This window comes from Lepisma saccharinum, chromosome 10, assembly GCF_977018435.1.
Source record: "Lepisma saccharinum chromosome 10, izLepSacc3.1, whole genome shotgun sequence".
NCBI classification, from domain to species: domain Eukaryota; kingdom Metazoa; phylum Arthropoda; class Insecta; order Zygentoma; family Lepismatidae; genus Lepisma; species Lepisma saccharinum.
The window spans coordinates 89,741,488-89,758,575 of record NC_139238.1 but is presented as its reverse complement, the minus strand read 5'-3'; the positions used below and the strand labels follow the sequence as shown (position 1 = coordinate 89,758,575).

The 17,088-nt window shown below is 43.2% G+C and overlaps 1 protein-coding gene across 3 annotated transcripts in view; it reads left to right on the top strand.

Moving 5' to 3' along the window:
* The window catches only part of ich (zinc finger protein ichor), a 122,362-nt gene that overhangs the window by 31,505 nt on the left and 73,769 nt on the right, over positions 1 to 17,088 (top strand). The window contains exon 1 of one of the 3 annotated variants that reach the window (XM_083130093.1): positions 13,866 to 14,348. The exons of 1 other annotated variant lie outside the window; for it this stretch is intronic. The gene's annotated coding sequence lies outside the window, so the exon portion shown is untranslated. Of the gene's footprint in view, positions 1 to 13,865; positions 14,349 to 14,424; positions 14,492 to 17,088 lie in introns of those variants that run through there. One more of the 3 variants, XM_083130095.1, reaches the window with a different exon arrangement.

Genomic DNA, 17,088 nt, shown 5'->3' with positions numbered 1-17,088 from the left:
CCTTTGGCCACCCTATACATTTTGGCGACACTGTCTTTTTGCGGCCATGTCCTTTGCCGACCCTGCTTTTTGACGACCCCTGTCTATTGGCGACCCTGTCTTTTGGCGACCATGTCCTTTGGCGACCCTGCCTTTTGGCGACCCATTCCCTTTTGGCGACCCTGTCTTTTGGCGGCCATATCTTGTGCCGACCCTGTGTATTGCTGACCCTGTCTTTTGACGAACATGTCCTTTGACGACCCTGTCTATTGCCGACACTGTCTTTTGCCGGCCCTGTCTTTTGGCGACCATGTCCTTTGGCGACCATGTCTTTTGGCGTCCCTGTGTATCATGCTATTGCACATTAATCGATAGCGTAGTTTTAGTGGTGTATATGTGGTAATCAGTTTCTCCGAGTTCCTCGGATGAAATAAAAGTGTCTTTTTAGAAACGAAGGGGTAGGAAGTAAAAATGGCAATCTCCTTTTCCTTTCGTCGTCAATCTCTACCTGAAACCGATCAGGTGGTCATAAAGGCTGCTCGAGTAGCTCCATCCTTCCTGCCTGCCCGTTGATCGTACCAAGATTTGAGAATCGCGTTATAAAGTGTGTCGCTTAGGAACGATGGCTTCGATAAAATATGCATTAAATATTTCGATTTGTAAATAATTAAGTTGCGAGATCGATTGATGTAACACTGCTACACTTGCCACTCCCCAGTGCATGTCGCTGGTCGTAGGCTTCAAAGAAATCAAGGATACCTGTCTATACATTTGTTGATTTCTCTATCTCCTAAGTTACTTGTTCATACTCCGGTCGAAATCTCCAAGATACTCGTTTGAAATCCTGCGGGGAGAGGGAATCTCACTTATCGCACACCGTATTGAACACCGTTGCCTACTGCTTTATATTTTAGTTTGGGTCTGTTTGGTTTAGTTTTTCTAGCATAAATACACTGCAGTTTTTCAGGGCTTGACCGAGAAGGCATTATTTATGTTGAGAGTTCTAAATCTAACAACGAGAGCATTTATCGTGACTTCAGTAGACGACGGTGTTCATTACGGTGTGCGATAAGTGAGGCCCAATCTTGCAAACATGGCCGTATAGGGTTCAAATCCATGCCATTAGTTTAGTAATCTATTTGCATTAATTGTAAGCATCTCCGTTGGCGTATTGGTAACGTCGTCGCCTTGTAATCAAGGGGTTCCGGTCTCGATACAGGCACATTGCACAGTGGTTAGATTCCACTTTAATCTGTATATCCAGTCCCGATTAGCCTTTCTGTGCATAAAGTGGACATACAAACAAACTCAAACAAGGATTAATTGTATTATGATTGCATCAACATTTGATCAAATCACAATATAATTTGAAATAATTCTGATAATATAACTTACATTTAAGGCGTGATACGTATTCTCTAAGTAGCATAATTATTTTTTATTTACATAAAAAAACTGTTCCAGATGTTTTAAAGTTACAAATAAACTGTAAGATAGCAATAAATCGTCAAAACTTTCAAAAAGAAATGAAAATGAACAAAAACATTCTTGTAGATAATTTGAAAATAAGAATCTAAATATACAGTAACCGCAATAAAAATGGGACACCTATATCCTGAAATATTCGTTTCCTTGCAATGCGTTACGTGTGTTGCCTAATTCTACGGCGATGAGCAAACGTTAATAGGAACTTTTCACTGGCAAGTTCTAGCAGGGAAGCCAGTATTTCAGGATCTAGGTGTTGCATATTTATTGCCGGTGACTGTACATAATACACACATAGTACATAATAGCGAGTTTCCGCAAAACTGAATCCCGTACTTCGAAGTAACTTCATGAAAACTGGACCAGTTTCGATTAGCCCACCCGTGCATAAACTTGACAACGTTCCGGAACACCCTGGAACCACGCATGATTGCGAAGGAAGAAACGCACTGCGTGTCCGGCATGCGTGACAATCGCCTGCAGAAACAGCTTCCTTGTACGTTTACGCTCTGCCGTAATGAACTCCCTCGAAACCTGAACATTTTTCTGCGAAGCTCGTCGCTCGTTTTCACTGTCGTCCAGGCGTCTTCTGTGTCAGAGCTCCTGGAGCTGAAACTCTGAGCCACATACCCCGCGTGAGCGTCCTTGGCGGACTACATACCTGGCGGCCAGGCATGTGAGGAGAGAAGACGCTTCTGTTGCCTGCGTTCCGTCAGCACCCTGGCACGGAAGCGATTTGTACACTGACTACAAAACTGCTTTGAAGTTTAAGCCCACTTTATGCACAGATAAGCAGATAGTTGTAGAGAAGTTTTTCTCAACCTTCACGAGCCCGTGAAAAGTTAAGTAAAGTGCTCCCCTGCGTATAGGGGGTGTGGAGTTAGGGCCCCACACTTTCTTGATCACGGCCGAAGGTGGGTGTGATGATCAGAACCACGTCCCTGGCCGCCTTTACCCCCCAGTTTCCTCCAGGTACCCACTTTATAGAATATAGGTTTATTTCAGTATGCCTTTACGGCTGTACACACATTTCCATACATCGATTAAGTTGATTTGTTCCTACTTCTTCTCCTCCCATAACCCCTCACTTCATGTCCTCACATGTTCAACTATACCTTTCATACTAATTGAAGGTTCTTCTCTCACTACAATCTATCCACTTGTTTCATTTTTCTCATAATTTTACACTTATAACACTAGTTGTTATATTGTCAAAAAGAAGCTTTCTGCACACGCACTTTCACTCCCGTCCCTCAACTTATTCGCTCTCTTTGTCCAGACGTAGTGTAGGAAAGTTCCCAGGTCCCTTAGTTGAGTTTCGCCCCTTCCAGTGATTTCCCTCCCCGTAATGGCCCTCATTAGCCCCTCCATTTTTGATTAATTCATATCCCTTATGTATTTCTGTCTAGCCTCTGCTGTCTCTTTCCACTGGAGGAGAATGTGGAATCTCGTCTCGTCTTCCCCGCACATTGGACATTCTGCACTCCCGTCCTCTCTCACGCGCTTGAATTGTGTCCACCCCCCTAGCCTGAACCATGCAAAACCCGTCCTGTCACTCGCTCCACACACGTCTACGTATTTTCGCCTTCCCCATTGCCTATCCCCTTCCACGATCTGTGCCGTAGTTAAAGATACTTTCCCGCACATTCTGCCAAAATGTTTTGTCTACTGATGCCCTCCAATCTGTCTCGTATGACCCCCATTTCCTGCATGCTCCCCTCGACTCCTTCTTCCCACTTTATACGACGGTGAGTGGGCGCCCCGCTTCAACAGGAGGAATAATCCCGTTTTCCCCAGCCGGGGGTCGAACCCGGGTCTCGGCCCGCCAAACACGTTTGTTTTTTTTAAATCCAAGCCGCGTTCACAACAATTTAACTAGTAAATAGCTTTATGATTTTTTAAACTTTATACGTTAATTAATATGACTAACTAAAGCATTCTTAAACCCGAAGGTTTATGGCTGCAGCAACACAAGCTCTCCATCTGTCCCTATTTTGGGTAAGATCAATCCAATCTCTTCCATCCTTAACGATTTCCTTTAGGTCCATCTCAACATTCGTCTTGGTTTTGGTCTTCCCACAGGTCTCTTAATATATAGGTACCATTGAAATTTAATATTAATAAATAAATTATGCCATAACCATAGAGAGTGTTGGTTCGATTATGTCTAGGCTTGTTGTCAAATAAAACATTTGGTTTAAATTAGTTGTCAACGATTGGATCTAATGGCCTATGACCAATATCATTAAATTAATTTTGACTGCAAGTCTCTTCTTGCTTCCGGCTCTAATTCTTGTTACAACAAGAAAGATAAGCAATTAGTTTTGACTTCACATATATTTTGCTAAGGATAATATCGAAAATATACACAAAAGAACAAAGAATAAAGTCAGAATGTGTGTGTATGAGGGAGGGGGTATAATTATTGACATTTTTAATCAGTTGATAAAGGATTTACTTTGCTACTTTACATATACATAAAACAAAAAAATCCTTTGTATACATTTAATAATATATATTTTTAAATACTTAGTAACATGTAAATCATATAATGATGAACATACACTCAAATACACACACACACACACATTTCGGAACTCAAGGATTTATTTATTAGAATTGTTTGATTTGTTTATTTACTTCGCTTTGTGCCACATTTGAATAATCGCGAAGATGAGAATGAGTGACAATATGACGACATTGATGGAGAGGCACTCACAAAGTACAATCATGTTCAGGCCAGGATTCGAACCCGCTAACTCTGGCGGCGTAGCTGTGTTAACTATCCACTCTGTCACGGAGTTCAGCATTATTTGCCATGAAGAAACATGCTTTCTTTTGATGTTTTAAACTTGTGCATGTAAAGTTAGGGGTGCGTAAGCAGTGAGGCTATTTGCACCCATCACATTATAGAGACCCAGCACCTTACCATAGCTAAAATCAACACATGTCTCTGAGGACGAAAATCTCCTTACCTAGGCTAAAAGCTGTGGCTGTAAAGGGACACTCAGCACATATATGGACAACGCACAGTCCTACAGAGGATTATACTCGCCGTAGGTCAAGATGCCAGAACCTCGATGGCCTGCAACATTGCAGTTTAGCGGGGTGTACCATGTGGAAGCCTTGCCAGAAAGTCGCCCCTTATACCCAACACTAAATTACGTGTTGTGTTGCACCAATTGCGGTGGCTACCAAGTTACCATACCATCTTATGCAACTCAGTGGCATTTTTTTTAAAGTGTAGTATCGTATGAAACTGATTTCCATACGATTCAACACTCGTGGCGACGTTCCAGAAACGACATATAGAAACCGATAGCTTCATTGTGGTAGCGCATGGTTTCTACGAGCAGACCCTCTGCCAGAGACCTGCCAATCCATGTTATCTCTCACTTTTGTTGAAGATTGATGTCGTGTAACTTTGTTGTCCCGTTAAAGTCTTCGAAATATCCGTCGAACCGGTTATTGGGCTCGCCCTTTATCACTGGGAGCTCCTTGCTATCCGCACGTAACCGCCTTTATCGGAGCTCGCCTGCTTGTTTATGTTTTTGCGGTGCAAACGGGATCTTCTTTCGCAATTTCCCGTTTGTTTGTTTTCTTATCGGCTGCAGTGCCTGCTGTTTCGGAACTTGAAGCGAATAAGGTTTGTTGCCCAAAGATAACGACACACCACGCTTCCTGGATAACAGGTTCAATAACTCTACCCCACTGCTACCACTCAATTAAATAACTTCTGGCACGTGACGTCAATCTATATGGGCCCATTCATTGGGCCTGAACCCTCCCAATACTTTGTCACTTTTATTATTATTATATTTTCTGAGGATCTGTGAACAAAGAACTGAGGAAAAGACTAAACAATTGCTTTGTATGAAGTGTAGCTAGCTCCATGTAGTGCAGAAACATGGACACAGAACAAGCTACTGGAAGCTCTGGAAATGTGGTTATGGACGAATGGAAGGGGTGAAATGAAACAGTGCTAGATATAGTTGAGGATAAGAGATCAATGCTGGACATAATCATGAAGAGAAAAATAAATTGTTTGGGTAACTGAATGAGAAGAAACTGTATCCTAAGGGATGCTATTGAAGGAATGGTTAAGGGAAAGAAGATCCGGGGAAGAAGAAGATACCAAATGATTGAATACATCAAAATAAAGGGGTCCTACGCTACTACAAAACGAAGAGCTGAAGATCGAACAGCATGGGGAGACCTGCCCCTGGGATAAAACAATGAATGAATTATTATTATTATTATTCATGAAGCACTCAAAAGTTTTATTACAATTAATTATTTTGCAGTCAGTAAATAAGACATTTTAATAAAGTGAGGATGTATTGCTGATACACTTTATTCGTTTCTCCTAACACTAATCAGATAGCTTGTGTTCGTCATTTTCGAGAAGCCAGACTGTCGGCTCAGTTGTTCTGGTGCTCGCGTAATTTATAATATCAAGTGAACAGCAAGAACGACAGCTGGTGATAGAACTTTTCAAAATTCATGGCATCTTAAAGTTAGTTGAAGTCCACATTATGCTCAGATAGGATAATTGAGACGTACAGTTAAGAACCAGGCATCTGCTTGGTCTTGTGTGCAGGTTCACTGAAATATGAAACCATAAGCGTAATGCTAAGTTTTCTCATCGTCCTCCAACCATCCAGCGCGCAGACGTCTCCGTCTCCAGATTGCCGCGGAAAAAGGTCGCGTCTGGCTGGACACAAACAGTTCTTCCTGTCCTTTAAACAAACGATCGATTAATTGACTTGTTTTATTATATATATATATATATATATATATATATCTACTGCCACTTTTGGCTGATTGCAAAGACAAGAGTGACGAAAGGATAATCACAAACACACATGGATATGACTCTGGGTCCAGACGCCAGAACCTCGTTAGTCTGCAAAATGCAGTCCAGGGTGCACTACGAGGAAGAGAGTTTGATATTTGGATTCCTTCAGGGAAGGTCACAGCTTTCATCCCCTATAATATTGAAACAAAAACAACAAAAATGATGTAGGAAATGTAATGAATGAGTATACCTATAACAATTCTCAATATCCTTGCTCTATATCGCCATAATGGCAGACTTGAATTAAAGAAGGAAATGGTTTGCGCGAGTCAAACAAAAAGCTTTGGGTAAATTATGAACTAAATTAATGAATTGTCGCAGAACCTAGAAACAAAGGCACCGGCGACCTTGCCTTCGGAACACAATGCTGTTGCTGGTGGCAGTCGGTGGTTGTCGTAATTCCCCTAGAGAACAAAATGTGAAAGTTTGGCGGAAGAGCACATGTGTGTGCGTGTGTGTGGTGAGTTACGGGCAACCTTTATATGATCTTAATTTGTTATTTTTTTTAAGAACGCAAGGAAGCAGCCGAAACACAAGAACAAAAGTAATCGAAGTCGACGAAGCGCGAAGAGGAAGTTGTAGCACGAGTGAAATCACCCACATACATGCAGAAGGGGTCATATTTTGCGCTGCTTGATTCGGGCACTCCTTTAGCGATCGGGACCTGTTATCGGAGCGATCATATGTGAATCTTGCGTTGAAGATTACGTGCAGAAGTTTCTATTTCCGGATATACAGGAATCGGGTTCCCTTCTTCCTGATTCCAGGTGCTCGAGGGGCAAATCGTCCAAAATGCCTAGAAGTTGCTCTCCTGTGCACATCCCATGCGAAGGCAACTGGAGTGTAACAGCTACGTCCCTCGAAGGCTTCTTGGAATGCTATTGAAGGCATAGGAACAAGTGTAATCATAGGGCAGAACAGAATCAATGAAGTTGAGGAATTTTGTTATCTTTGAGTACAGTATCTAACGTATCTAACAATGAAAGATGTAGGATAGGGTTCACAAGTAGGATTTAAAAACGTTGACTGCAGAAATCACGGTCTAAGACCGTCAACTTGGTGATGTCCCGGCTAAGGACATCCCAATCCAGGAACTACGTCAGGATTGAAGTAGAGACGTGTTAAGGATCGTCTCTGTCTACTAAAAGATAGACTAAGAAATGGAGTAATATTTTCTTTTTATCTTCTAGATAATATATCAAACGCCCCGGCTTCTGCATTGTGTGATAGTACTCCTTTTAGGAGCAACACCTGACTATTTGACTCATATGGCTGTCCTTAATTAACATCGGAATTACTTTGCGTTTACGTTTATCATCATATACATTTTTCTCATTTGCAATGTTTTCCTTCAAACTGGTTTCGCCTAAAATGGCGGACAGCTGTTTTATCTGATTGACAGGTGTTTACAAGCCATTAGGCGAAATAGAATGCGATCCCGGTGTGGGCATGGGTATTTTTTGTTTCCCACCTTCATCAAATTCTTTACTCATCCTCATCTTCGCGATTAGTCAAAAGTGGCATAAAAGCGACGCTAAGTAACAAAAATCAAGAAACACAAACACACACACACACACTAATAACCAAACACAGCACAGACACAGACAGTTGTAGGCGGTCGTTGCGAAGCAGCACGTGCAATAGAGCCAAATCTACGCGGGAAGTCCATGTCAGCTAGCAGACATTTTTGATATTATGGGGAAGCAGGATCTCTCATTTTGCCCATGTCATTTTAACCGGCTGCGCATGCGCGAACTGTTTTTGACTTTCTCTCTCTCACAACCCTTACGAGCATCATGATGGTCAAGTTGGTTCATGTGCTAAGGCTCGATCAACTTCCCCATGGGGAACTCCACGTGGGGAAGCATACGGGGAAGCTGTTACGTGTAGCACCCTCCTTTGATATCATTCAGCGTGAAAGAAGACGAAATTATGCTGCGAAGCCAATAAGCGGAAAACTCCAGGCGCTGCAACCAAGATCCTCCTCAGCGTCCCACTTTCCACCTCACGTCCTCGGCCGGTGACGTAGCAAGGTGGACTGCGTGACGTAATTACATGCATTCACAGAACGCTGCTACAGCCACTAATCACAGGAATTACCATTGGCCATGCTTTGTTGTTGTCGAATGCCTTTTTGTGCAAATTCTTCCGCACCTTCCGTACCAGGACGTAATGGCCTGCATTTGTCCAGAAATTCTTGCTGACGGATCCAATGGTCGAAGCTGTATCTGCAACAATAGCTTCACGCTAATGATATTTACAAATGGTTCAGTAAAGTAGATATACTTATTGGAATAAAGTTAAATAGACCAAAGGTAGGAAAAGGTAAGGTAAAGATACCCCTTGGCATGTGCGTGAATGTATATGGGGTGATGTAGAGGTATGGAGTTTCCACATGTTCTTGATCTCTGACATATTGGGATGATGTGATCAGCATCATGTCCAGACGCCTTTACCCCCCCCCCCACCAGGGTTGTTTCTCCAAGGTACCTAATGATACGAGGCTGTGTGGGCCTCAGAGCCGCGCAGAAACAGGAAAATGACTGGAGAAACTCCTGATCCAGATGACTTGCCCGGTATTCGAATCCGGGTCTTCCGCGTTGTAGCCAGATGATAAACCAACTGTTTTTTTGTAATGCGGTAGTATCCCCCGTCATTCACCATTTTCTCAACTTTCACACATATCCATTTTTACTATATTCTCGGTTTTGGTCAAAGATCCATGTCCTAGTCTGGACTCGAACCCGAAACTCCGCCACGGAAGCCAACATACCAACTGAGCTACCGCGCCTCTTCAGGGGTAGAAAAGACTTAAACAAATTCAGACCAAGATAAAGCTTCACATTGTGAAATATGATCTTAAAACATTTAATTAATACAATATTGGATTAAAAGTAATTAAGTCTTGCACGAGAGTGGCTTTTCTAAAGAAGGCTCACCTGGCAACAGCATGGATAACTATGCAATACATTATAATACATGGCCGACTCTAACACAACGCCACTAGATTTATTGATTTGTTTTATTTTACTTCGCCTTTTGTGCCACTTTTGGCTAATTTGCGAAGATGGAAATGAGTGATGATATGATGAATGGACACTCACAAACATCCATGCCCAGGTCATGATTCGATCCCGAGACCCCTGGAGTCGTACGGCGATGTGCTAATCACTCCGCCACGGAGGCCGGCTAGGGCCACTAGACAATGGATAATTTTCAATTTACATTCCATGCTAAAACAAACTTACTGCGCTCTGATACAAATGAATAATTTATTATTGAAGAGGCACATGTCCATTATATCTGATTTTTCACCAGGCATTTTTTTTCTGAATGGCGTGTTTACGTATTTTCGATCGGCTTGTTTTTCGATCTTTTCAACTGCTCACAACACAACCTTTCAACACTAGACCTAAGCATCTAGAATGACAACAAGCCAAAAGGAAAAAACGTTTTTTTTCTCCAAAAATGGACATAACAAGTAGTTCATACATGAAATCGATGCGAGGACTATTCTCGAAACAATTCTAAACACATTTTCGTAACGTGGAATATGAGCTTAATCCTCTTAGCAAAGCAAATAGAGTAGGGTACATTTGAATTAATATACAGTATTACTTCAGCTCACTCTCCTGCTAGAATGACACTTGGAAAAAGAGAGAGAGGTAAAAGAAATAGATAAAATGTTGGACTAAGTCGAGACAGTGCTAGAGACGAGGAGGAAACAAAAGGAAATAGGGGAGAGATAGTGGAAGAGGGAAAGTCAGATGGACAGAAAGGTAGAAAGGGGAGAGAGAAAGGTATAAGATAGAGATGGAGAAACAGAAGAAAGAGGTAATTAGAAGAAACAGAATGAGAGAAGAAGTAAAATAGAGAGTAACAAAGATAGAAATATGAAAAGAAACAGAGGGAGAGATAGAATTACAAAAAAGAGAGAAAAGCAGAGGCTACCTGAAAAGATTTCTTCCAACCTTACGTCCCCCCCCCCCGCCCCCATGAAATTCTCTAACTCTGTATGTCAAGTCGCAAATAACCTGTCTGAGCAATAAGTGAACTTTTAAGAAGTTTGAATAGATTGCTTGATTGATTTGGTTTATTTCACTCCGCTTTTCTTCCACTTTTGGCTTTGATGAGGATGAGCTATGATATGAAATTGATGAAGGAACACTTACAAAGAACCCGGGACTTCTGGAGTCATATCGTGCTGTGATAACCAATACGCCACGGAGGCACATTTCTACCCTGATATTTCAGAATGTTTAAGCAAACCCTCCTGGTAACCTCGGAGTGGTTAGCACAGAGCGCTACGAGACCAGGAGTTCCAGCCTGGGTGTTATTAGTTAGTGTCCCTTTATCAATTTTTCATATCATCACTCATCCTCATCTTCTCTATTAGACAAAAGTGGAAGAAAAGCCAAAGGTAAAGTTCCCCATGCATACCGTTCCATGAAGACACATTTAGGGGATGTGGGGGTAGTGCTCCCACATTCTCGATCCCCGCTCTTTTGGAGGTGATGTGATTAGCACCACGCTCCGGCCGCCTTTCCCCCTAGGGTCGCGATCAGGTACCCATTGATTTGAAGCCGAGTTAGCCCTAGAGCTTAGATCATCCACCCCGGGTCTCCGCGTGGTGGGGCATCTCAACAGAAAATCAAATCAGAGACAGGTTACTGGACATAGACAGACAAGAAATAATAGCAGACTGCCAAACAAAGACCTCAATCAGGGAACAGCTAAGAGTAAGAGAATGGGGGAAAGCCAAATATATCCAGGTTGTGGAAAAAATGGGAGGCGCGCTGGAATGGTTCAGATTAGGGGGATGGAAACAACTAAGAAAGAAACGAAGCAGGGGAAACGATATGTCCTTTGTGCGAGGGGGAGGAGACGGACAAGCATATTCTACTGAACTGCCCTTCTACACGTGACCTAAGGGACAAATGGATGAAAAACGTAACAGGTAGCGAGGTGATAGAAGTGGTAGACGACAGAATGAAGATAAAGGAAGCGGTGCAGCAAGTGGGGAAATAGCTGGGAGAAGTAAGAGAAGGGCGGGGGAAAGCTATTAGAGAAGGCAGCGAAATGAGTGATCACGCTCCAGACGAGCCATCTTTATAGTGTAAGTGTGTGTAAAGTAAAATGTATGCGTTTTTTGGTGAGAATGCAGGAAAATAGAAGTGAGGCGAGGAAGAAGGAAGAAAAACTGGAAGAAGAACTGTCCAGGGAGGGGAAGAATGTGTATATAGGGGACAAAGTAAGAGACAGCTTAAAAGAAAACTAAATGTAACAAAATATTGTAGCAAAATCAAAACTATATAGTGCGTACAGCCTATGGCTCGCACAAAAAGAAAATAAATCTAAAATCAGACGCCCTGCCAACCAGACAACCGCGGAAGAAAAGCAAAGTAAAATGAACCAAATCAATCAACCTGTGAACCTCTCTCCGCCCCGCAAGCCGTGAAGTCAACTCTAGCCACGCACACGACTTCTGTGTACACAAAGGGCTCCGTGGAGTCGAACTGAACAGGGATAATCTTCGGAGTGAATGCGGACGGCGGTTTGTGACTATTCCGTTGGGCAAGGTCGCCGCATCAACCCTTTGAATGGCGCACGTGGCAGCTGATCGGCGGCCTTGGGCTGCCAGAGAGAGAGGTGGAGGACCCAAGCAGGTGGCAGAGCACCGTTATACCGGAAGGTCACCGGGTCTTCAGCCTGGCTGCTTCGCTTGTTCTTGTATCGAGGACTGTGCGCTTAGGCTAGTTAAGTGGGAGCCAAACCAGGACCTTTTGATTTCATTGCGAGGTTAAACTTGAATTCGAATTGTTGTTAGTTTTAGTCCACTTTATGCACAGAAAGGCTAATCGGTACTGGACCTACAGTTTAAAGCGGGATCCGAACCACTGTGTCATGTACCTCCACCGGGGATCGAACCCGGGACTCCTTGATTCCAAAGCGACGACGTTACCACTTTGCCATCGGGGAGGCAAGGTAAAAATTCATCAGTACACTTCATGCTCAGATAGGGCTAGACCTACAGTCTAAGGTAACATCTGGACCACTGTGAAATGTACCTTAAAGGAGAATCGAACCAAGGACCAATTAATTACGAGGCAAGAGAGATATCTATTGCTGGAGCAGGAACGGCAGTTGCCCCCGCACTACGCTATGTACGAAGGGAAACTAAACTGTCCTTGCCTCCCAATTTTGGAAACATTCGTCGCTACAGGGGCTTTGTTATTTTGTACTCGCTGTTCTTCCTCTTTCTCTGATTGTACAGTCACAGACACATGCTGTTTGTAATGATCCCATTGAAAGTCGAAGAGGGTTGTCACAATCCAAGTACCCGGGACAGTAACGAGATTCCATCCGAAGCAATCTTCAAAGTCAGGGAAGGGGAGGGTACCATCCTCCCAGTTACAAAAGTTCTCATAAACCCCCCCCCCCACCTATTATATTGTTTTCATGTTGAACCATACAAGCATCTCCTCACTTATCCCCTAACTCGACAAAGCATCACCCCAGCTTGGCATTTCCACTTCGAGTACTGATCGGAAGTGCTATGTGTACGTTCCAAAAGTGGAGTTGCTGTGATCAGCACCACTCTCCAATAGTATTTACCCTCCAGGGGTTGTCCCAGGTACCCATTTCATTGACTCCAGAGTCGCCTTATGCACGAATATGATCTGCAAAATTCCCATCCTGGGGATCGAACCCAGGTCTTCCTGCGTGGCAGTAAGGCTCGTTAGCGATTTTATTATTTTTCTTAAAGGAATACCCCTAAGCTGTAGTTTCCCCGTTTTTCTCATTTTTCTCTAAATTCTCTGTATTCGTGTTGAGACGAGCACAAACATCCATGTCCGAACGAGATTCGAACCCGGGACACCTGGCCGTGCTAACCACTCCACCACGGAAGTCGACCGACTACACAAGCAAGGCTCTATATTGGATAGTGTTTTGTGATTTTGATTTGATTTGGTTTGTTGGTTTAAGTCCACTTTATGCACAGTAAGGCTAATCAAGACTGGACCTACAGTTTAAAGTGGGATCCGAACTGCTTGTGCCTCCACCCGGGACCCCTTAATGACAAGGCGAAGACGCTACCACTGCGCCATCGGGAGGCCCAAATGGGGTTTGTGGTTGTTACATTCTGTTAAATAAATACATATTGTATTAGTGTTCGATTAAGATTGAAGCTTTTTTTTTTCAGAGTAAATGTTTTGTGATGGTGGTATTAGCATTGTTGCTGCTCATCGGTGCGTGTGGGCACGTTGTCATCCGCTACAGAGGATCGTCGTGCAACACAGGCGCCGTCAATCACAAGGACAAACACACGCGAGCCCTGCCAGCCGTCCCTCCGTCCATCCGAACGTCGTCCTACAGCGTGGAAGACATGAGCATGTCCAAAGGGATGAGGGTAGGCGTACTTTGACACCGAGGCAGGGGGGAGACGGGTAGTGCGTCCGTCAGCCAATCAGAGGCGTCCGTTATACGGACTCGCCTGGTACCTGCCCAAGAAACTAGGTTAGTGTTCCGGTTCGCTCGACGCTTTCTTCTCGCTGGTCCAGTGGCCAACTGCTCGTGGAAGCCAGCACTCAGTTCTCCAGAGTATAGTCTTTTGCGAAGAGGGGTGAATTGGACCCTTTTGCTAGCAACCCCTTACAAAGGGGGGAGAGGATAGCTAATGACGGAGCAGCAATAAGGAAAAGTGATCCGTGGAACCCTTTCTTAACTGTGCAGTGATATTTCCGTGGTGCAGTGGTTGAAGTGTTGGTGACCTGTGGCCCTATGGTTGTGTGCGCTCCCGTCTTTAGTGTATCTAATGGATTGGTTCTAGCGAGGATCCACCAGGGGACTCCCTCGTCCCTGGCGACTTGAAACCAAAAAGTGCGTTCGGACCTGTCACGAGAGTGTTGTGCTAGGAACAAGTGTGAGAACAAAACTCGAACCAGCGGTGGAAGTGTGTGTGTGTGCTCTGTGGATAGTGTTGAGATCTGCCTGAGGAGAGGATAGAACCAGAAGCTACCAAACTGTGAGTCTTTTCTTTCATCTTATTCCGACGCCCCCTAAAACCCCACATACACATTCATTGACCAGTCCCAAACATGGGTGGGGATTTTGCGAGAGTTCACCGGGCTTCCAAATCATTTCTCGGACGTCAGCAGTGGCAGCCAGGTAATCATGACCTCTGGCTGTATTTGTCTCAAGATTCATGAGACAAAACGCCACCAAACAATCGAACTTCTAACTCTATCCATTTCAAACAACAATCAACACTTGTTACATAGCTACAATAGATCTATATTAACCACTGGGGCTCTCCAAGGCAATTAACAATAATGTGTACAGGGGTAGAACAGTCATTGGACTTGTTTTCAAAAAATCCAAATGTTTGAGTTGAGTCCCTAGGAGATTCATCCAGAATCAGTCTGGGGGATACGGGACAATTTTTAGAAATATGAAAAAGTAAATTTAGTGGCGAAATGGCCATAAGTTGAGTCTTTTGTGAAACATTTAGGGGAATATTTGAAAAACCTGGTGGAAGGGGGGAAATGCGTGTCCGTTTATCAATTTCATTCAACCATTATTCCTCATCGTCGTGATTAGCGAAAAGTACCAAAAAAGTGATGCTAAAAGGAGTGTTAATCGCTGTCGGGCACTATATACTGCAGACCCATACCAACTATTGTAACCTAGAGCTTGTTTTTTAAAGTCCACTTTATGTACGGAAAGTCTAATCGGGACTGAACCTATAGTTTAAAGTGGGGTCCGAACAGCTATGTGCCTCCACCGGGTATCGAACCCGGGACCACTTCATTACAAGGCGACGACGTTAACACTACGTCATCGGAGAAACCCTCCTTCCTGACTGACTTGTATTCTCAAGTGGGACGAAAAGTTTCAGAATAATTGAACAGACTTGAGAATTGTAACCACTAGGCCTTCTCAAGGGCTCTTTTTCCCTCTTGTTTAGTCGCGACGATGACGAAATATGAAGTGTTTTTGTTTTTCCTTATTTTACTTCACATTTCCACCACTTTGGCTATTCGCGACGTTGAGAATGAATGACGATCAGATGGAATTGATGAAGAAATATTCAATTGTGACCAAGACGAGTCTCAAATCTAGAACTTTCAACAACGAGATCCGTTGCGACCGCCTATCGCACTCAGCCACTGAAGCATTCATTCCTTGACAGGGATTCGCAGGGGCTCATGGGTTTATTACACTTCTTATGATCCAGCTTTCTGGAAAATAAAAAGAAACAACTAATATATATGAAAATATACCGCCGCATACTATACGGTAACACATTCTGCCTTAAAAAAATTCTCGACACATCACTGTTCGTCGATATTCTTTCAAGATGAAGGGTATGTCGACTTTAAAATATGTCAGCAAAAACTCTTTCGGAAGATTCCTCTTCTTTAGAAAAACCGCTAGTTAAAATTCTGGCAAACTAGATCATTTTATAATCCCTTCTAAAGCATAGAATTCCTGTGATTTACTTCAGCAGTTCAGATAGCTATGGTATCCTGCCCTAGAAGGAATACAGAATTTTCAATATCTCAACGGTTTTTGCGAGGAATTTTCAAAAAAAAAAATGTTGACAGGCGAGAGCCCTGTACTGTATAGTCCAGGTAGGACTGAAATCAAAGCTTTACCCATAGGACTTGTAGGCTCCGTCATCCAAGGTGCTCGTTTGCTAGGAGGCTGAGTGGGCGTCAGAGCATCTTTGACTTAAACTCCTGCTACCGCGGCTGTCGTAAATGCAAAAAAATGTTTGTTGCAACTAATCGAGAAGGGAATATATAGTATTTGGATATTTAATACCGCTCTTCTATATCAGTGGGCGACGAGGATACATTGATGATATTTTTTAAAAAACAATATTTAGCGTCTCTTTCCTGACACTTTTGGCTAATCGCAACGATGAGAATGAATGGTGATATGATGAAATTGATGAAGGAACATACAAGAAAACACCCATGCCCAGTCCGGGATTCGACCACCTTGTGTCGTAGTGTTATAGGTTAAAAAACTAACACGAAGCATCATGGCTCAAAATTGAACCCAGAACCATTGTTTGATGAGTAGATTGTAGCTCTCCGCCACCAAGTGAAAACTGTATACATTTAGGTACTCTAAATTAAAGATGCTTGCACAGGGTGTTGCATGCTTCTATAATAGGTTACCGAAACGGAGAAACCATGTAAACCTTTGCTGCGAGACCCATTCTTGTTTGCCTGTAACGTTCCATATCTAAAGAACTAGAATACCTAGAGCGATGAACCTTAGCGGGGGGCCAGAAGAACTTGTGCATTGCCACAGTGGATTGGAGAACTTGTTGACCCGGAAGACGATTAGGCGTGTAGGACTACCGCTGCAAACGACTCCTGAGTTTATCAGTACTAAGCTCGTTCCGTTCGCTACTTCCTTGCAAGCTGTTCCGTTGGAATAGGTCCCGGGTTCGATCGGAGGGGTGGAATTTCAGTTGTTGGGACCCATTTTGCAAGGCTTTTTGTTTAAACGGCTACTAATGGAGCTTCATTGAGATATCTAATAACCCCAGTGGCGGATTAGAGACCTTTTCGCGTTGAAAATTTTTTCTAGAAGTTTCAGTTGGGTACTACCACCACGTTAAGCAAATACTGCACTTCTGAGGGAAAAAATGAAACTTTCGTCACACGAAGGGTTCACCTTCAGGAATATTTTCCGAAGTGTTTCCAAAATATATTTTTGGCAAAAACAAAATGGCAGCCGCTTTTTTA